The following is a 23,829-nucleotide window of genomic DNA, read 5'->3' as shown; positions in this document are numbered from 1 at the left end:
CCACATCTTTGCAATTGTGAATTGTACTGTAATAAACATTCAAGTGCAGGTGTCTTTTTGATAAAATGACTTCTTTTCCTTTGGGTAGAAGGAAAATCTCATTGGATTTTCTTCTCATGGTCACTGTGCTGAATATTCTTGGCCAATTACTTTTTAATAAGGTTTTAGCATGTTTCATCAGATTTTAATCTATATCAGCAAAGAGGACAAAAATACTTTTTTGATGCCTAGCCAATTCTGATTAATTGGTAGTATCTGCTGTGGTTATGTTTCGAAGGCTATTGGTATAGTAGGTTTAGCAAGAAGGATCACTAAGTGTGGGGAGAGGAGCCTGTATAATAATCTATGTTCATTCCTCTACTCAGTACAACTGACAACATGGAATTTAAATGTCATCTCAGTAAACCAACTAGATTATTCATGGCCACCCACAAAGAAAAATTATACTTCCCATCTTCTGGACACCCATACCATTTTACCCATATTGTAGATGAACAGGTGGTGTTGTTCTGAGGTTTGGAAGTATATTAATATTTTCTATGTGGAAGCAACCCAAAAACAACTATTAGAGATATAATTCAGACCTAAGGCCAAATACATGATCCATGTGTTGAGTAAAGTTGGCATGATATATATTTCCTATTCTAATGGACTGAATAATTTAATTCATCAGAAAAGATCTCAGCTCTGCCAAGGAAAACTCTTTCATTTAACCTTATCACATGGTTTGGAATGAGCTTTCTCTGTTTTCTGAATGAGTTCAGTATTATTTTTCTCGAACACATCCAAATTTGAGAGAATGGCAGAGATGTAGATGGTAGAGAGAAGAATACAGCCACAAGCCTCTACAAAATAGTTATCAATTCACTGAAGGGTGATTGAGTTCTAGATACTATAAGAAAAGAGCTTTGTAATTCCACATAATATAAAAACTGTCACAGAATTCTAATAACATAAAATATATCAAGAATATATTTCATTAGTGGCTTTGACTATAAAAGTTTATACATTACTTTTTATGCATCCACCTACTTATTTATTTATTGAACATATTCTGAGCTCTTTTTGCATGCCAAAAACTGTTAGAAAATTTTCCATGGAGGCCATTTGATTTACTTTGCTAGGTTGTTATGGGGAGTATGCTAAGTGTGGGCTTATATTTTTCAAGTGTAGCATCAGGTTCAAAGAATGAAAGGTTCATAGCATTAGTTGGCATCAGTGAATATATACTGCTCAGAAAGTAAATAGCCAAATACTATATACATCCTTCATCACATTGCTTTCTTCCTTGTGTAGGTCTGTGTGTATCCAAATCTCTCTTTTTATAAGGACACCAATCATTGAATTTAGGGCCCTCCCTAATCCAATATCACCTCATATTAACTTTGTTACATTTTATAAAACCCTATTTCCAAATAAGTTCACATTCACAGCTACCAGGAGCTAAATAGTCGACATACCTTTTGAGGAGATGAGAGTGGGCACACAAGACAGATCATAATAATTTTCATAAAATTTCATAACAAAAAATCTGTATTATATATATATAGGTGAAGAATACAAATTTATACTACTTATGTAGTAAAAGAGCAGCCAATGTTAAGTGATTAACATAAAAAATAAAATGAAACTAGTTGAATTCCTAAACCTTCTAAAAAGGGAAATAAACAGCTCTTTTCTAGGGGCATTCATGCAACACATAATGAGACTATTATTTAAGATAAAAAAAAGCAAAAATAAATAAAACACAAATCTCTATTAATAATTACATCATGAGATGAAGTACCATTAGGAAGAAACAATTGACGCAATGAGCAGAGCACAAGAAGAATTTGTCTAGATTCATCCATGTCTGCAGATCCCCAAGGTTCATTTGTTTGAAGGACCCAGGTGGCCACCTACAGCAAGTACATGGGATATCTACTAACTAGCTCCAATTACCTTTGATCTTGGTCTATGGTTCCTTTAAACGATGTCAACATGTCCTGTTTGCATTTGCTCCTCAATTTCCCATAGACATTTCTATAGGAGTATGTCCTATATGATCATCCCTTAACTAAGCCAGTTTTCCATTTTCTTTCTGCCTGACCATACTGCCTAGCAATGGGCCATTCACTGCCCATGATACAGTAAAAAATAAAGCATAGGGGCAAGCAGCAATGTTAGACCACTAAACTAATCTATTTTTACTTTCTTCTGTCAGAGTGGTGGCCTTCCAAACAAGACGCTATCCATTCACCTTGGAATTGCCATCCCAAAACCAAGCAGCGCTTTTATCGTCAATCAAGAGATATATATATATATAGGGCATCACCTAACTGTTAATAGCATCAGGCAGATCCTCAGATGGTTCCAAAGTTGTTCCTAGGGGAAAAGAGACTACCTGCTTGTGAATACATTGATTATCTTTTTGCAATCCCTTGCTATCATGTTCCTGCACAAACCATTTCCATCTTATTTTATTAGTAGAATACTTCTGATTACTGTCCTTCATGTTGGTCTGTTTCTCTGACATGATCCAAGATACTATATATGTATATATTCTTTTTCTGCTTTAAACAATATTTTATGTCATTTGCTCATCAGGGAAGTTTCAATTAATGTCTGAGAGCAGGATGGTAATTGCTACTCAAGTGAAATTGTCTAATCCAAAATCCTGGCACTCAATTCTGCATGGCGTTCACAGGATTTTACTGTAAGCCCTTGTCTGTCTAAGAACTCCAGGACCCCTTTTAAGTAGTTTTATTCATAGAATTTAGCAATTATTTTCAGATGTGAAATAAGTGTCTCCCCAAATCCAGATAAACCCTCCAGATGCTGGTATGCTAACAGGTTTTGTCCAATTGGCATTTTATAATTATCAGCCTATGTGGACTCAATCATATTGATCTCCATTCAACATGTCCAATTATGTATATTACATGTCTTCTGTTTCACAATACTAGGTATGGAAAGTGTTCTCAGTCATGCATAATATCTGTTCCCATAATACATGCAGGTATAAAGACACAAGCATTTCACATAAACCCTGTTTAAACATGTCAATTTTATCCACTTTTCACCTTAATATTATCAACTTCTGCATTTCTTAGATCCTCCCAACCTAACCCGAGGCCCCATTAGAACTTTATCAACAAATTTGGAAACCACAGTGCATAAGATTCCCAATAAGGAGTCCCAGAAACATCTCTTTTCCACATACTGACTGACCATTGTATCCACTCAAGTGTATATGTCCCTGAGTACCCTGCTGGGCACTGAAGTGAGGGATACTGACCTTTTCATCAACACTTATGTTAATTAGATTATGAGATCACTGTCTCAGGTAATCTGAGGATAGCTTTTTCATGTCATCTTTCCCTTCTTGTTTTTTAAATTTCCCTAAAATTTGATTGAACAAACCATAATTTTTAAGCTGTTGAAAGATAGAGATCAGTAGAGGCTCATATCAGTCCATGCAACTCCTATGAATATTACATTAAGATCTTTGTTTTGACCCCAACAATGCCTGCTTTATGCATCTTAATTCTTAATTACCATTTAATAATTTCAACCAAGCCGGGAGGAGTCTCTTGACTCTCTTCTTTCCTTTTCCCCATTATTTTTTCCAGTCTTTTATGAATTATTTTAACCTTTGCTATCTGTTATTTCAGCATAATACTTCCCTTTTGAAGAGGGTCTGAGGGAAGGATGGGCCAGTTAGAATCCAACTGGAACCAGAATCAGCACCTGTCCCTTCACTTTCACTAACTTTCATTTTAAATACTATTAGAGATAGCAATGACCAAGGGATTACATGCTTCTTTTTTGTTGTTGTTCATTTGGCATTTTCTTATACATGCAGTAAATCAACTCTCTAGAAGTTAGATGCATCATTTCTAAATGACACAAATAATTTCTTTTTCTTTTTTTTACCTCCAATAACTGATCACAGCTGCCATTCCACCATGGATGCCCTTATGGTGAATTTTTAAGGCAAGATAGTGAACTAATCAGCTTTGCATTTCTAAATGACTTTCCAGAGAGTCTGAATTTGGAGTTTGGGGATGTAGTAAGCAGATGCCTTAATCTGCTTAATCCAAGTATAAAAAAAACAGACAAAAAAAAGTGTTTAAACTAAAGTGGTGTCTGGAGAAAAGATTATGAATTGTAATGTAAAAAGTTATGATGGAAGCTGATAGCACCAATTGAATGTAGCAAATGAAATAGAGTGGTGTAGTTAACTGGATTCTGCCCTTGACAACTGATAAATCTTCATATAATTGACTATTACATTTTTTTTTCATTTTTTTATTTCAGCATATTACTGGGGTACAAGCATTTAGGTTATGTATCTTGCCTTGGCCCCACCCAAATCAGAGCTTCAAGTGTGGCCATCCCCCAGACAGTGCACACCGCACCCATTAGGTATGTATATACCCATCCCCTCATCCACCCTCCCACCAACGCAACACCCGATGAATGTTGCTTCTATATGTGCACTTAAGTGTTGGTCAGTTAATACTAATTTGATGGTGAATGCATGTGGTTGATGCTTGTTTTTCCATTCTTATGATACTTCACTTAGTAAAATGGGTTCCAGCTCTATGCAAGATAATACAAGAGGTGCTAGATCACCATTGTTTTCTGTGGCTGAGTAGAACTCCATGGTATACATATACCACATTTTGTTAATCCACTCACATATTGGTGGGCACTTGGGTTGTTTCCACATCTCTGCAATTGTGAATTGTGCTGCTATAAACATTTGAATGCAGATGTCTTTTTTGTAGAATGTCTTTTTTTCCTTTGGGTGGAATGGGATTGCTGGATCAAATGGTAAATCTACTTTTAGTTCTTTGAGATATCTCCATATTACTTTCCATAAAGGTTGTACTAGGTTGCAGTCCCACCAGCAGTGTATGAATGTTACTATCTCTCCGCATCCAGGTTAACTTTTATTGTTTTGGGAATTTTTGATAAAGGCCATTCTCACTGGAGATAAGTGATATCTCATCGTGGTTTTGATTTGCATTTCCCTGACCCAACATTTTTTCATATGTTCCTTAGCCATTAGTCTATCTTCTTTTGAAAAGTTTCTGTTCATATCCTTTGCCCACTTTTGATAGGATTGTTTAATTTTTTTCTTGCTGATTTTCCTGAGTTCTGTATAGATTCTAGTTATCATCCCTTTATTGGATGTGTAACACGTGAATATTTTCTCCCATTCTGTAGATTGTCTGTTTGCTCTTGTAATAGTTTCCATTTTAAAATAGAAGTAAAGTTGAACTTGGAATGCCTCTGAGAAATACACATAGAAATGTATTTAGAATGTATAGAGAATTTTCTAGATTTCAGAAGATAATTCAGTATTAGTGTTATGCTTAGAGAGTCACCAGAAAATAGTTCATGAAATAAAATTTAAGACGGATAAAAGAAAAGGCCTCAAGATAGAACTCTTAAAATTACCCATATTTGAGGGACCAAAGGAAGATGAGGAAATATAGAGTCAGAATAGAATATGACAAAGCAAAATAAAAATTAAAAAAAAAGAAAACACTTTGAGGAATGAATCAGTCATACATAATATCAGAAAAGATAAGAAGAGAAGAGGGTATTAGAACTTGTACACAGCCTTTTTATTTAATGTGTTAATAAAGAAGCACATTTGTTACTATAGCATGTCTTTTTTTTCATGTCAAACAGGTAATGTGGAGATATAGTATTAAGGTTTGAAGAAGGCTCATCTCACACATGAGTGTGAAAACCCATTTATCAAGCTAATGAACTACAAAAGGATCTACATGATATAATTGTAATAAAAGTATTTCTTTATTATTAGTTTTCTTCATAATGGTATACATTTTATTTGCATAACTAAAAACACTATTCTGAGAACGGACCCTGGATTTCTATGCTAGAGATGCCCTTACAAAGTAACACGTAAGCAGTGGCTTTAACAACAGAAGTTACTGTCTCAGATCTGGAGACTAAAAGTCTGAAATCAAAGTGTCGTCAGGGTTAGTTCATTTGAAGTGTAGTGAGGAAGAATTAGTTCCATGCCTTTCTTCCAACTTCTGGTGGTTTTCTGTCAATATTTATCTTTTTTGATTTGTGGATGAAGCCTCTGACTTCATCTTCACATGGTATATTATCCTGGTGTGCATATTTCTGTGTCCAAATTTCCCTTTTGATTAAGAGTACCAGTCATAGTACTGTAGGGTCCACCTAAATTTCCTCATCTTAATTTATCATATCTATAGTACAAAATTTCTGAATAAGGTCACATTCTGATATACTGGGAATTAGGATTTCAACATATGAATATTGGAGGACACAATTCAATCCATAACAGGCCCCTAGACTCTGAGAACATAATCTATATTAGCACTCTTCCATAGGAATAAGTGAGCCACGTACTTAGTTTTCAAATATATTTAACCACATTAAAAAATTAAATGAAACTAGAAAGGACAATTTAATAATATATTTTATTTAGCTCATTATCTCCAAAAAATTACTGTTGTAATGTATAATCAATATAAGATTACTGAAACATTTTATATTCTTTTTTCTTACTCAATTCTTTGAAATCATATATGTATTCTTTTTATATTTATAGCACATCTTGATCCAAAATTGCCACATTTCGAGTGTTCAGTAGCCACATCTGGCTAGTAGCTACCGCACTGGACCAAGCAACTTTATAGCAGTAGTTCTTACCTTTGATTTCTTTTTCCTGTAATCCATTGTGACTCCTATGAAACAGTGATCATAGCTTAGTGATCATAGCTTATTTATTTATATTCTAGACATTTAACACAGAATCTTGCAAATCATAAAACTGTACTGAAGAGAAAGAACAAACATGAGACTACAGAGAATCAGTGAGTGAACGGAAGGTGAGAAACTAAAAGAAGTGTTTTCAAACTAATCTAGACTAGCTGTTGTTTTGGTAAAAACACAATTATGTGTATATCTTTTATTATGTAAAATATGCTGTGTCGATTTCTTAGTTGCTGCTGTAACATGTTACCACAAATTTAGTGGCTTAAAACAAACAAACAAAAATTATCTTAACAGTTCTGGAGATCTGAAATATGCCATGGGTTTTAATGGGCTAAAACTACATTGTTGGTAGGGTTGTGTTAGCTCCAGAGGCTCTAGGGGAGAACACATTTCTTGGCCTATTCCAGATTCTAGAGCTACACTCCTTACATGCATTGGTCCACAGTATGGGAATTTCCTCCATTTTAGAAATCAGAAGCTTAGCACCTTCATATATCTCTCTGCTGCCCTTATCACATCAACTTCCATCCCTCTGATCCACTGACCCTTCTATATTTTTTTTTACAAAAGTAATAATGAATTGTTTTATTATACTTGTAGCCAGCAAATGACATGAAATGGCTGTTCTTTGTGTCTTAGTCACCATCATGAAACAATCACATGACTATGTTCATTATTATTGAAATGGCCAAAAGCAACAGTTTAGATCTTCACAAATTCATTTGATAGAGATATTGCATGACGATAGCAAAGGAGAAAAATAAGCTTGAAAAAAAATCCCAATTACCTTGATTTGATCTTCACATATTATATGAGTGTATCAAATTATCACATATACCCCAAAAATATGTACATCTGTTATGTATCAATACAAAAGTTAATAAAAAGATTTAAAAAGATATAACAAATTCACCTATGACTGTATTTGCTAAATAAATAAAACAACACTCAATGCATTTCCATAAATATAAAATCAGCAGCAGTCAACCCATGATTAAATACTTTCTGAGAGTCAATTACTGAGCATGCACATAACCAAATCTTATAATCATATGTATCCTGGGCAACATAGCAAGATTCTGTCTCTACAAAAAAAAAAAAAAAAAAAATTAGCCTGGCATGGTGGTATATACTTGTAGTCCTAGCTACTCAGGAGGATGAGGCAAAAGGATTGCTTGAGCTCAGGAGTTTCAGGCTGCAGTGAGCTATGATTGTGCCCCTGCACTCTAGCCTGAGTAGCAGAGTAAGAGAAGTTGTCTCAAAAAAAAGCCCCCAAAACAAAAAACAAATATAGACTTCATTTTCTCAATGGTTTATTTATTCATGCAACCAAAAATGTTAATATTCTGTTATGAGCTAGCCAAAATTTCAATTATATTTGCATTTTTCAAACAAAAAAACCCCCCACATTATAGTTAAAACTTTCTATTTGGCATCAAAAATAAGATTATGTGATATTTTATAGAAAAAAATCAGTGATTATATAATGCCCAAAGAGTGAGCACTAAGTTTCAATAACTTGCCTAAATTTCTTAGTTGCTTTCATAAAAAATATTTTCTTTTATCTTGCTCAAGGTCTTGTTTCTTATCCTAAGGCTGCAATATGATTTGTGAGTTTATTGTAGCTTCCATTGTTACATGGACTATAACACTGAATTTTATTTTAGCTTTAAATCATAACTTGCAATGTGTGAAAATGCTACTGATCTTTACTGTTTAAAACTCTGCCTCCTTTTTATAAGGATCCTGTGATTACAGGGAAATCTCTTTATCTCAAGACCTTTGATATAAAGATATCTGCAAATTCCCTTTTGCCATATGAGGTGACAGTCACAGGTTTTAGGGATTAGGATGTCAACATCCTTGAAGGCCATTATTAGCTTTCCTCACATGTTTACTGATTTGAATATTTGTTTGCTGAAAATATATGCATAAATGTTTTCTTAAAATATTTGTAGAATACAAATATTGATAAACCATTTATTTAAATTATTCAACATTCATTAAATCTCCATGAGATAAGGATTATATATAGTTTTTCAGGTTATAAAATTATATTTTTCTGGGTATTTTCCAAACATACATATAAAATATAAAAATATATATTAGATAAATTGATAGCGATTTGATTTGAGGAAAAAATTACACACTCTTGGGATTGCACATGCGAGAGAGCTCTATTTCTTTACATTAGCATTTAGAGTTAATTCATGTTTCCAATATCAGAAGACTTAATAGCATTTTAATTAAAACTATACAGATCATAAATTTTAATCATTAATTACTTCTAAAAGGTCTGTGAGTAGCATAGAAATTGCCCTCCTATTCTCTCTCTTTTTTTTTTCTTACAGCCACCTCAAGTTAGAGAAAAATTTATCATTTTACTTTTTTACTTAGCTCTCTTAATTCTTGCCACCCTCTTCTCACTGCTCCAGGAAGTGCAGATTTTTCAGTTCTCGTAGAAAAAAAGGACAATGCCAAAGTGTTGTCAATAAACATCCTGCCTGAAACCAAGTATCTTATAACTCAGCAGGAGATAATGGTTAATGAAATTGATAAGACAGATGGAAGCACTTCAAATAATCTTTCACTGTCATAACCTTCCTGTGCACATCTTCAGTGTTGTTTACTGAATCATCATGAGCAAGCTTGTGGAGTAACATTTTTTAAAAGGACAGAGACTTGTCCTAATTTATATAAACACCAAACCTGCTACTTAAATGCTAACTTTTCATCAAAAATTGTATTTTTAATGTTCTATCAATATAAAATATGAGACCAAATAATTTTATAAATAGAACAAGTTTGGCTGTGAGAGGAAAAAAAATCTTTTATAACATAAAAATAATAATAAAAATAATTACCTAAATTATTTTCATAGCATAATACTATTTCTAAGGACTGGTAGTATTATTTTAAATGTTTTTCTTCAATCTATAAACAAATGTTAAACATCTTGAGAGTATTACGTATAAATAAAAACACATAGACCTGTATCATTTCTTATAGTTTTGATTTATAACTTATGTTTTTAGATACAATTTATATAAAATATAATACCTGAAACTGCTAGTTGGATAGCTTATGTTATTCATTTACCTATTTTAACAACATTCTAAAATAGTGTTTTAACCTGCTAGACATAATTGTAGAAATATTTGATCAGATGAAATATCATAAACCAAATTAAACTAGTGATAATCTTACTTTTTAAAAAAGTACAAACCAATATTATTATAATAAAGTTTTATCAGACTCAGGGCAGAAATTTTTTTCTTACTTATAAGTTGTTAGAAATCATAATCAATTGAGGCACAATGCATCATAATGGTTAGAGCCTGCCTGGCTTACTTTAAACGAGCTTTGAGACCTTTCTTGCCATTATGCCACAAATTTTTAAGAATCCTACCTTAGACATAGAAACCAAAGTATTTCCTATGAAAATTGGTTAAAATCATGCGTGTGTGCATGTATAAGTTATGATTCTAAAGATAGACAATAGATAGATGATAAATGGCCATGGAGAAAGATGATGGAAGCTACAGTTCTAAAAATAAATATATATTTATTTATACACACACATACACACATATTTTTTTAAAACAGAACTGTAGCTTTTTCCTAAAACTGAAAGAGCACCTACTCTAAAATTAAAGAACAGAATATTCCAAATTCAAGCAACGAGAACATGAAAGAAGCATTACTCCGTGGGCCATGGGAAACGTGCTTTATACAGCAGGAGATTTTCAAGGAAACAAAGAATAGAAGAATTTTTACAGAAACATGGACCTAAGTCATGAAGTGCTATAATTACTAGGTTTAAGACTCAATTCTTCTCATCTTAGAAAGCCAATGTTTTATCCAAAATTAGAGCTACATGAAAAGGTATATGTGAACTAGTTAATCCTTTTTACTGACTCTTCTCCTTAGAAACCAAATGGATACTGCTTACTAAGGGCCCCGTGACAGCCACTGAAATGGTGAATATCTGACGGCAGCACTCAGCACTAAAGGAAAACACTAGAGATTCCATGATGAAAGTTTCATGAGCTAACAGTCTGAAACCCAATTGCTATTTAAACCTACTCACCTATATATTTTTTATAAAAGGCCTAAATTAGATAGTTATACTTCTGCCACATCTTAAGCTTTCACAGTAAAAATTTTTATTAATTTGTGTTACTAAAACATAGTAACAAAACATTAAAAACTTAACAATGGCACTATATTTATTTGCATGGCTATAGTGAATGAGCATTTACTTTAATGCATATAAAGAGCAAAAGAGGGTAGAAAATGAGTCACTCTTAAAAAAATTTGTATCCTAAGTAAACACCTCAAAATATTATATACAATTACTTATAAAATGAAGAAATGTTAAAAAAAAATGCCTCTCATTTAGAAGAGTGTTTCACAACAGGAGATTAAAAAGAAATTTTTCTTTTGTGCCCACCCATGGATGGTAGCCTATGGATCTCTCTCCTGGATCTTTATCAAGTCAACAATAATTATTATTCTAAAACAAACTCTGAGAGCAGAAAACTTGGCTCAGGCAGATTGTGCTACAGCCAAAAACTGAGGCATAACTGCCATGAATGTCACTCTCTCTGGCTTTTAGAAATATGAGGAAAAGTGTACAAAGTGCTATTTAAAATCTCTTGAATATGCCCCTGAAGATGACAACTCTGTAGATCATCCAGAATACATATAGATGCTAGCAAGTGAGTGCAGATGTGTAAAAGGTATATTCACCATTCTATATCTCCTTCCCAGTAAATTTGAGGAGGAGAGACTGGAGTTCAGAAGATCACTCCTTACCACAAGAGTTTGGTCAGTGGCTTAATTTGAGTGACCCCAGAAAAAGACCCTGATTCAGTCATTTGTGTTGCAAGTGCCTTATTTCGTAGGTGTTTCCAAGAAATTTCCATAGGGGGATAGGGATGAGAAGTACATTAATTTCCTAGGGATGCTATAACAAATTGCTTCAAACTTGGTGGCTTAAAATATCAGTAACTTATTTTCTCACAGTTCTGAATGCCAGAAGTCTGAAATCAAAGTATTGGCAGGACTATGCTCATAACAAAGGCTAAGAGAAAATCCTTCCTTCCCTCTTTCAGGTTCTGGTAACTCCTGACACTTCTTGATTTGTGGCAAAATAACCTCAGTCTCTCCTTTTTCACAGGGCTTTCTTCCCTCTGTCTCTCTGTTCATCTATTCTTGCCTCATGGAAGAAAACTCTCATTGGATTTAGGGTCCAACCTAAACCAGTATTTCAAGATATGTATCTAATTACATATGTAAAACTCTATTATCAAACAAGGTCACATTCTGAGTCTCTTTATGGGGATGGAATTTGGGGGAACATTATTAAATCCATTATAGAAAGGTAGACAATGAAATGTATGTTATAACACAAGCTGGACTTCAAACCTAGTGGTAAATTCTAGATACTAGAGGAAAATTGTAGTCTCAGAGTTAGAGTTCATGTCCCCAAACAGAGGGAATTGCCACCAACTCCTGTCAGTAGTTGATTGAGGCAGCTGGAGGTGAGGGGGAAGGAGATTACTAGGGGTGAGGAAGAGGAGGCAAGTCCTGCTGGCCATGTTCAAAGCAGAGTGCATTCCATCCACCAAAGAAAGCTCCATGGTAACGAGATGCAGACATCGGTATCTGAGAGTCCTGTGAGCACTAGAATGGTAACACTAGAGGCAATATGGATAGGGAACCAAGAGTTTCTGCTGCAGATAATTAATCACACATGTATCATTTCTGTCAATCACAACTTTTATTCTTTTTTTTTTTTTTTGAGACAGAGTCTCACTTTGTTGTCCAGGCTAGAGTGAGTGCCGTGGCGTCAGCCTAGCTCACAGCAACCTCAAACTCCTGGGCTTGAGTGATCCTTCTGCCTCAGCCTCCCGAGTAGCTGGGACTACAGGCATGTGCCACCATGCCCGGCTAATTTTTTATATATATATCAGTTGGCCAATTAATTTCTTTCTATTTATAGTAGAGACGGGGTCTCGCTCTTGCTCAGGCTGGTTTTGAACTCCTGACCTTGAGCAATCCGCCCGCCTCGGCCTCCCAAGAGCTAGGATTACAGGCGTGAGCCACTATTCTTTTCAGAGGAAAATATTTCAGGAAACTTTAATACAGAAATTGACTGACCAATGTACAAATAATTAATATAGCTGTGAACTACAACAGAAAAATTCAACCTCAACTTTTTAATCAACTTTAGAAAGACTCGTATGTAAGAATCAAGGATAAAAACATTAAAATCTGTGGTTACCAAAGCCCTTGGATTTGTACTTATAACATTTGGGGCATGTTTGAATTAGAATAGTGATTTAGTGTGGGAGGAAATGCCTTCCTGTGGTATTTCTTCATACACACAAAAGTACAGAAAAGACACTTATAATAAGGAGAGCAGGCCATATCTAACAAAACTGTTGAGTCAGAGAATAGAAAGACATAGAATTTTTGACCCACAGAGATGTTTTCTTATATACATATCCAAAGATTTAAGCAGTTATTCGTGTTGTTCTTTTTTAAATGACAAGGAAAGGTTTTATGTCTTGGAAGAAGAACCATTAGAATGAGAGAGGGAAACATATTCTTGGAGCCATAATTTATTATAAGTCAAGAGACCATTTGTTCATAGATTACCTGAGATAATTGTTGATTAGTGCCAATAGAAAGTCCTCCATCGTGTACAGAATGTTGATGCAGGCATCTTGTGAGTTAATACACCAATTATAATAGAGACTTCAAATAATCACCTCTCGATTTGGGAAAACACATTGTGTTCTTTGCCTGCTACTTCTCTTTCTGGAAAAAAATTGACTGAATTCTGAAAATGTGTTGGAAAAATATTACCATTAATTTTGGAGTGGCCCCACCACCATCTGCTCAAAAGTATTGGTCAACAAGTAACAGACCTTGCCAAGAAGCAAAATGAGTCACCTGAGCAGCTGTGAATAATTTGAGGGAAGAAACATTACCCAGATTTGCCAATCAGCATGTGTAAATCCATCTTCCCATCTGTGGTGATTGGTTTAGGAATGGTAGCATAATGCAAGTTGGCCCAAACAGATTGAATTATAGGATATATTTTATTTTTTATTTATTTATTTATTTTTTTGAGACAGAGTCTCACTTTGTTGTCCAGGCTAGAGTGAGTGCCGTGGCGTCAGCCTAGCTCACAGCAACCTCAAACTCCTGGGCTCAAGCGATCCTCCTGCCTCAGCCTCCCGAGTAGCTGGGACTACAGGCATGCGCCACCATGCCCGGCTAATTTTTTATATATATCAGTTGGCCAATTAATTTCTTTCTATTTTATAGTAGAGACGGGGTCTTGCTCTTGCTCAGGCTGGTTTTGAACTCCTGACCTTGAGCAATCCGCCCGCCTCGGCCTCCCAAGAGCTAGGATTACAGGCGTGAGCCACAGCGCCCGGCCAGGATATATTTTAAATGAGAAGGGCAATACCTTTTTAATAGCTGTGATGGTTAATTTTATATGTCAACTTGACTGGACCACAGAGTGTCCAGACATTTGGCTAAATATTATCCCATGTGTGTCTTCGAGGGTATTTGTGGATGAGATTAATATCTGAATCAGTAGACTGAGTAAAGCAGATTGCCTTCCCTAATGCGAATGGATATCATCCAGTTAGTTGAGGGCTTGAATAGATCAACAAAGCTAACCTTCCTGAGAGGGTAAGAAGGAACTCTTCCTGTCTGACCGACTCCAAGTGATGTATGTCTTTTCTTGCCTACTTAAACTGAAACATTAGCTTTTTCTGGCTCTTGCGCTTGCCAAAATTTGAATTGGAATTACATCATCAGTTCCTCTGGTTCTCGGGCCTTTGGATTTAGACTGAAACTACATGGTTGGCCATCTTATGCTTCTCTAATATCTGCCTCTGACTAAAGATATTAGGACTTGTTAACTTCACTAATCAGGTGAGATAATTTCTTATAATAAATACTATTTTTTCTCTTCCTCAGAAGAATCCTACAACAAATTTTGGGACTAAGAAGTGGGGTACTGCTGTAACAAATACCTAAAAGTGTAGAAGTGGCTTTGGAACTGCGTAATGCATAGAGGCTGGAAGAGTTTTGAGGTGCATGTTAGAAAAAGTGGAAATAGCTGTGAAGAGACTTTTGGTACAAATGTGGACATCAAAGGCCATTCTGATGAGGTATCAGATAAAAATGCAGAACAGGTTGTTGGAAACTGAAAGAAGGACAATCCTTAGAGTGGGAAATCACACGGCTAAATTGTTTAGCAGTGTTCTATAGAAGATAGAATTTGTGAATTATGAAACTGGGTACTAACTAAGGAGAATTCCAAGTAAAGTGTCAAAGGTGCAGCCTGATTACTTCTATAAAATGAGGACAAAGAAAGACGAAGAAGAAATTGTTAAGCAAAATGGAACCAGAACTTGAAGAACTAGAAAATTCTTAGCCTATCTGTATTGCAAAAAACAAGAACGCTTGTTTTTAAAAGAACATAAAAGTATAAGAAGATTAGTATGAGTGTGAATCAAGAATTTAATCAACCCCGTAAGCAGAAAACAGGAATACAGATGGGATTATACCAGCAGAAACACTGCCAGCTGGGACTAAAGGAAATAGACAAAACGGCACTTAATGAAAGAAGGCTGCTAGCATGTGTTCTTCTTCAACAAGAGAAAAGAAGTATATAAAAGCAATGCAAAGATCATCAGAGTTGCCACTCCCATGACAGGCCCAGGGACAGGCCATTCCTGTTTGGTCTCAGAAGGTAGAGCTCTCACAGAAACCTGGAGAAGGGGAGTACCCACCAAGCAACTGGGGGAGAGGATTGCACTGACAGTCTAGTGAGCCAGAAGAGAGCATTAAGTCAAAGATTTTTCTTGAGACTTAAGAGCTAATGGAATTTGCTTTGCTAAGTTTTGGACTTCCTTCAGACTTATCACACCTTCTATTTTCCCCATTTCTCACTTTTGGAGTAGAAAGATCTATCCTATGCTTATTCCACCATTGTATTGTATTTTGGAAGCACATAAACTGTCTGGTTTCATAGATTTGCAGCTAGAGAGGAATTTTGCCTCAAGATGAATTGTACCTCAAGTCTCACCCACTCATACCTGCTTTAAATGATATTTTGATGTGACTTTGGACTCGATGACTTAGAATTGATGCTGGAAAGAGTTAAGACTTTGGGAGCAGTTGGGATGGATGAATGTATTTGCATATGAGATAGATATGAATTTGGGGGGCATGGGGAATGTTATGTACTGAATGCTTGTGTTTCCACCAAATTCATATAACTAAGTCCTAATTCCTGATGTGACTGTATTTAGACATAAGGCCTGTGAAGAGATGGTGAAGGTTAAATGAGGTCATAAGAGTACCACCCTAATGTGATAGAGACAATTCCTAGAAGAGGAAGAGACACCAGAGACATGGAGAGAAAGGGGCTGTTCACAAGCCAGAAAGACAACTCTTACGAGAAACCAGCTATGCTGACATCTTCCACCATGTTGCTCTGTTCTTGTGATCTCTCTAGCCTGGTCTAAGAAAACAAGTCACCACCAATCATAATAAATCCATACTAAGTTGTAACAGTACAATTTGTGATAACCTAATCAAAGATGCTTTGTAAGGAGCAATCCTCAAACTGGAAAAGAAGGAAGACATAATGAAAGAACTTTAATTACGAAGGATGTACTTTCCAGGATGGAGCTATTCTAGAATACAACTATAATAGTTATATTATATAGCTAATTGCCCACTTTTAGATACAATAATAATTTTTATACAAACTTCTTGGTTTCCACAAGAACTTAATCTTGCCAATTTAGGCAAAAAAAAAGAAGAATTTATTAAAGAATATTTTGGTAGGTTGATAAATTTTTGCCATCTCCATATATAGAGAGTCAAGGTTGGCCCTTACATAGCCAGCATCAATGTCCAAACCATACCTAGACTGTAGCTAAGTCATCACTACTCATGTTCCTTAGCACAGACATCATATGTATCCTTGGACACCTGGACTCCTGCCACTGTTTCTGAAAGTTGATGTTTCCCCCAACATTGCCAGGAGAGAATTCCATACATCTGTTTCTTGCTTTGTTCTTTTGATAAACAGTCTAGTGTGGATGCATTACAGTGCAAGTCACATGCCAGTGCCTGAACCACAAAGAAGACTGATATATAGTAAAAATATATAAATAAGAATTAATGCACTTCAAACTGAGGAGTTGTTCTAGGTTTGCCATCTCCATATATAGGCAAGTTTTTGCTCAGTGTGCTTACTGGACAGCCTGAATGATAGAAAAAAATTACTGTCCTCTTATTAATATAAATGCATAGGAAGTGGAAAATATTTCATATTATGATTCAGGGGTTTTAAAAAATAACAAAAAGAAACTTATGTTATTCTTAACAATCCTATCTATCTTTTAAGAATTACTTTATAACAATTAGAATTTTTCTAGACTTTGTAATTTTCCCCAGGAATTATTTGAGAAATAAAAGTAAAATGCAAGTAGGGTTATAATGTACTCTTATACTAGTGTGCAAATTATAATCTGCCAATAGAGGTCTGCTCAAATAAACTTATACATGCATATGAATAATCAACGATAAGGTGCTGAAAAATATTCCTCTGAATCATCTAATGACTCCATGATACTTCATAGTTATTAATACTTATTATAATTTTGATTATTTGCTTTTCAGTAGAAGAGCTATGGTCTTTTGAGATCACCATAAACAGCTTCAGGCCTTCTAATAAGAGCACTTAAATGGATTATCCATTATACATTAGCTCAAATAAGTTATCTAAGGGGAATAATCGAAGAGTCCTTCAAGGTAAATTTCTTACAGATTAATCTAAACTGATTTTTTAAACTCATTCTCCCCTCAACCATATTGGAATCTGACTTTTATCATGTTCCTTTCCCCCCAAAACATATAATATTGACAATAGCTCTTATCAGAATTTAAACATGTTCTAATATAGCATTTCTTAAGTCTATAAAATTGACTCAAGTCTTATACCAGAATAATTGTACATGATTATTTTAAAAAATAATTTGAAACAGTAATAAATAGCAATTGACTAGAAAGTGCAAATAGTATAATAAATCAATATTTAGTTTTATAGTTTAATGTGTTTTAAAAAGTCATAAATACTTATAATGACAGTTTCAAAAGTTTTAAAATTTAATTATGTATATGTCTCCACAAATAATTAAGAGAAAATATATGCAGATAGTTTTGTGCCAGTTTATGTTCTTTGGATATTTTCCAGGTACAGTTTTCCATTTGTACTGATAATCTGCCTGACATTAAAATACACTTTGAGCAGCAAATTTTTACAAGCCATTGTTAATTAAACAAGAATCATTTCTTGTGATATGGGACTCTGAATGTGTTTAAGATGCAAGGGAAAGCCTTTAATTAACTCCTTATAAATTTATGATATGACAAGATATTGTCTGTTTCTTTTTTTCAAGAGACCTCCCCGAGCCACGAGAGGCCCAGCTCCTGCTATTAGTTACTTTTCAGTGGAAGCAGAGCTACTGGAGAGTTGAAGGGAACTCAGCTTATCATACTGCACATAAGAACAACTGCATAAAAAATTAATCACTCCAGCTTCACATGTGAAATGTTACAAAAGAGAAAGTCGAAGAGTAAGGGAAAAAACATCACCACAGGGTGCCATACATTAGCATCTACAAACCACTCCTAATGGCTAAAGCAAAATGTGGTGGCCCAAGTCCCACATGCTAATAATTTTTAAACTTTGGGCATGGTTAAATAATGACCTAGCCACAGTGGGATGTCCTGATATAAAAGGAAAAAAGCAGTGTACCGATGGGGAAAGGAAAAGAGTAGCTTTAGTGCCAATGCGACAACTGGAATAATTCATCAAAAATAAACCAGTATGTTAAACTGAGCATAGTGCATTCCTAAATCGGGTCATATGCTTTATTACTCTTCTCCAAATACAATATAATGTTATATTCTCCTTTTAAGCCAATGTATCTCATGAAATCCATATGAAAAGCCAAAAGGGTTGATATTATTGTCCCCAGTTTGCAGTTGAGTAAACTTGCCAAAGGCCTATAGTGGGAATTCCAGGTTTCAACCCAGTTATGTCAAACTCTAAATTATAAGTTTTTAGTTACTTAATAGAGCACTAAGCTATACTTTTCGTTTTCCTTCAGAAAGGTTTAATATCATTTTGGCCTTATAAAAATTATTCTCACACTAACTGTAATGTTCTACAATGAATATTATTATAAAGTGTGTCCATAAGAACTTCTTCAAAAGGAATGAGTAAAGAAATTATATTTAATCATTATTATACACTAATAATATTAATATAAGGAGGAAAGGAAAAATGAAGATTTTAATGACAATTAAACCAATCCAAAAATAAATTTCTTAGCATAAAATGATTATTTTTGTTTTTTACTGTATATATATTTATGCACCAAATGTTAACATATAAAACCTTTTCAATGTGAAGTAACTAATAAAAAAGAAAAAAAAAACGTTTAAGTAAATATTCAATGTACAAAATATATTGAGGATATACCTGTTCAGAGCTTACATCCTGAACTCTGGGTCAATTTGCAAAAGCCACTGAAGAGTAAATACATTGATAAACAAAAAGAATGCCACATCTATAAAGATGTATTTACAGGTACACTTATGTAAACAAAAGTGAGTTGAGGTTGGAATGATAAGAGAGGTTGGAGAGATGAAGAGGAGGGATGTTAGTATATTTAAGAATCCTATTAGTGACTGACAGCCGATGGACTTGATTTAGCAAGGCTTAATGGAATAAGGCAGCAGAGTTCTTTCAGGTCACAAAACTATCAAACTTAAACATTTCTTACTGGAGTTGAAGCTCCTTCTGAGAGTACATGGCAGCTAGATTATTGACTCAATCTGCTTAGACCCCCTTCCAAATATACCCTTACTTAAATGCTTATCTTTATTTAAGTTAAAGGTTATGTTTGGATGAATTGAAGAACATATTGTTTTACTTAAAGAAAATAAAGTAAATAGGCAAATAATTCTACAAATTATCAGACAGTATTTTACTGCTCATAACATATCTACTGGCATAATATCGATAAAAGTCACTTAAACTTACTATATATTTACTATTTGGAAAGCACTGTTCTAAAAGTTTTATAGGAATTAGCTCATTTAAACATTAGCATTATTTTTTTATTTTATTGATAAATTTAAATTACCTACCCAAGGTCACACGGACAATAAAGAGATACAACCAGAATTCCAGGTCAGCCATCTGCCTTTTAGTTTACAATTTTACCACTGTGCTGTACATTCTTCCCTAGGAACATCATTTATATTTAGATGTGTTTCCTTCTCTCAAGCTACTTAATTATCTATATAAAAGGCAGAGTGATCACCAATAAACATAAGCAAGTTTTTTAAGATTAAATAATTATAAGTAATGTATGTAAGGATGGGTCAGGAGAAGTTTTTCCAAATAAGAGAAAAAAATAAGGTATAATTTGAAGATACAGGCCTGAAATCATGACTGAGTGAAGCAAATAGCAAACTCAAGCTAAATGAAAGGGATTGCATTTCCTTTATAATGGTTAGGATACCAATTCAAAGAAGAAGATATAGATTCAAGAGAAGAAAAGAATTGTTCCTGTGATAAGGGAAAAAAATCCATGTATATTGAGGTATATATGGTGAGCTATAATTGATGGAAGATTCCATTTTGACTGAGTATGACACTGTTTATGAGGTTGCAAAATTCTACTTTTCTCAGAGAAAAGTCTAAGCTTCCATAAACATATTTTGATATAGTTAAGCTGTGATTAATTGTTAAACAATCACAAATTGTTTTAAAGAATAGAAATCCTATTTTAGAGCTTCAGGAATAAAAACTATTGAGAACCCAATTGATATTTATTTGTATTCTACAATTTGAAATTTGATGCTTGCTTTCTATATGAGTATCAAAATATACTTTATATGATGTTGTAAATGTAAGTTTTGGCCATATGAAATTGACTATACTCAATCAAGTTGATTTATAAAAATGGCCATTTCATATATTTCAACTTATATCTCACATTGTGATTGTCAGAGGAACCTGCTGCCTTGTGGCCACATGTGGTTTTTGGATCCTTGAGTTTGGCCTTTTGACTGAATTCAAATTCTACAAAACACATCCTTTTTAAAAGGGATTTTTTTTTTTCTGTGAAATTTGGATTTGGTCAAGGGGCCACACTTGGGGATCTGGAGGGCCACATGTGGCCTTGAAGCCACAGGTTCCCCACCCTTGGTTGAATAAGATTCAAATTAGAATATGCTTGATTTAGTTTTTCTGATTTCTTGATAAACTACTTTTCATAAAATGACTAATACTTAAACCATGAAGTTGTAGCCTTATCATGCCAGACATTTTAGCTGTTGTCACCAATAAACCCTGTGTTTATAATGACTCAATAACAATAAAAATGTATTTCTTGCTTATAGTGCTTTAAGAGTAGTTGTTCCGGATTTGTGGTCACCTTTCTACCACTGAAATACCCATGGATCCAGGCAACTTCATCTTTGATTGTGCTGCCACCAAGGCCTCTTGATCACTTGGCAACTTCTCACCAGAAGTGGCAGTAGAAAAGCATAGCATAACGTGCTTCTCGAGAGCATTGGCTTGGAGGTGATCCGTATTGCAGTTGCTCGCATTTCATTGATGAGAACTAGATGCAGAGCCACATCCAAGTGCTGAGGAAGCCGGGGAAATGCATTCTAGCTGAGTGCTTTGGAAAAGAAAACAGACCCTGGATGCCAGCTAGGAGGATCTGCCACACAGCGATGTAGGAATATTAAATATTTTATCTGAAATGTGGCAGGCCTATCTAAAAATCTTACCAAAAGTAATTAAATGGTTTTCACTGAGAATTATTAGAGGTTTCCTGCTCACATTGTCATTTATGTTTCATTAATCTGTCTTCTTAACTCACTAATGAAACTGTTTTCTCGTCAATGGTGTGTATGAAGAATTGTCACCATTACATATTCCTAATGAATTACATTGACCAAATTGTGAGGTGCAAATTTTTTAAAATATGATATTAACAAATGAAATAAATACCTTATTTTATTTTTTGAAAAGTTAATTTGAGGACATCTAACTATGACAACTTTGAAATAAGCATTTTTACTTGTGTATAATCACCATTTTAAATAAACAGATTTAGATTTTAAATGGAATAGATAAAATTTAGCAGCATTTGTCAATCTAAAGGTCAAATTAAGAATAACAGATGATAAAAGTTGAATCATGAAACAAAATATCATTTAACAAAAAAATAAATTTATATATATAGCCAAAATCTTTAAAACAAAAAATCTTTTTAGTCCTTGTTCTGCTGTCTACCTCTACTGTGTGCAGTAATTACATCCTTATGTTAAATGTAAGTGCACAGTACAAAAACATTTCTGAAACCTTTTAAATATTCTCATTTTCCACTTCCCAAGCCTTTCAAATTAGTCTAAATAATCTAATCTCTAGGCAACATTCATCTTATAAAAACAAATTGCTGAAAGATTTATAATATATATAGTGTGTATATATACTACTTATATATTTATATATATGTGCATATTTATTAATACTTGTATATAAAAAATCTTTTGTTAAAGTCAATCCCTCCTCTTCTCTCCTAACACTTTTCATTTCGTTGCTGCTTTTGTTTTTCTCTTTCTTTGAACTAGAACCAGTTGTTTTTACCTCTTGTGGTTAAGTTCTTCTCCTCTTTTTACCCATTCTCTTCTTTCAACATTTAATGGGAAAATCAACACAAGATACTGTTTCCATTTACAAATGTTCATCTCACAGGAAGTGATACAGCCAGTTACAGATGATATAACTTAGGTGATTAATGTCCTGACACATCAATACTTCTCTCTCCCTGTATCTCTTCTGAGAGAAGGCATAACAATCAGGGAAATGGTGGCATAAAGGAAGAGAAAGAAAATGTACAGAACTTGTAAAAAGGCATAGGCAATTCGCAAATTAGATTCTAAACAGTGAGTGTTTTAAAGGCAGAGGCAAGAGCTTAGTCAAATTTCTCCCTGGACTCAGCATGCTGACTAGTACTTAGAAAGTAACACAATAAATGTATATTGAAAACATGAATGGTATTACTCTGAATAATTAGTATTTAATTGGTAATGGATACTTAGAAAATAATTTTCTGATGTAGAAATATTTTATCTGACTTACCTTTGTTTTATCAGAAAAATCACACTTAAGTTATTTACATCACTATAAAAGATAATGTATGAAAAAAAGTCCATTATATATTTTACCTTTTGCAATTATTATTATAAATATTTTAGATTCTCTAAATAAGAAGTTATACGTTCTATTTTTTAAAGAAATTCAGTCTTTCTCTGTCACCTAGCCTGGAGTACAGTGGTGTGATCATAGCTCACTGCAGCATCCAACTCCTGGGCTCACGTGATTCTCCCTCCTCAGCCTACTGAGTAGTTGGGACTACACACTCAGTAATTTTAAAATTTTTTATAGAGACAGGGTCTCGCTATGTTGCCCGAGCTAGTTGTCAACTCCTGGCCGTAAGTTATCCTCCCACCTCAGTCTCCCACACCACTGGGATTACAGGTGTGAGCCACCACACCCAGCCACAAACTATACACTCTATTAAATGAATATTGTGAATAAATTTTACTTAGCTGGAAAATACGGAAATTATTTTGCTAGAAGGTTCTAGGATAGGAAATCATTTCCTAACAAAAGTTTTTATTGATTCAATATTTTTCTACAAATGAATAAATTAATCTAGCCATTGTGCACATTTATGAAGAAAGGAAAAAATATTTTTAATTTAAATAATTATAAAAAATTGTTTCCAATTAGAATTTAAGTAAAAAAATCACTCATGACATTTGGACATTGACTTTTATAAAGAGAAAGCACACTAGCTCATACTTATTGAAGTGTGTGTATGTGTGTGTGTGTGTACGCGCACACGCTTTTTCATCTGT

General features: G+C 34.1%; 1 non-coding gene across 1 annotated transcript; it reads right to left on the bottom strand.

The window, feature by feature from the left end:
- Positions 1–5,675: 5,675 nt before the first annotated feature.
- Positions 5,676–5,779, bottom strand: LOC142875508 (small nucleolar RNA U13). The gene has a single exon (XR_012922867.1). It is a non-coding gene; the product is annotated as a small nucleolar RNA U13 (small nucleolar RNA).
- Positions 5,780–23,829: the final 18,050 nt, after the last annotated feature.

This window comes from Microcebus murinus, chromosome 1 (assembly GCF_040939455.1).
Source record: "Microcebus murinus isolate Inina chromosome 1, M.murinus_Inina_mat1.0, whole genome shotgun sequence".
Lineage (NCBI taxonomy): Eukaryota > Metazoa > Chordata > Mammalia > Primates > Cheirogaleidae > Microcebus > Microcebus murinus.
Note: the sequence above shows the minus strand (reverse complement) of the source record. Positions and strands in the feature narration are given on the sequence as shown.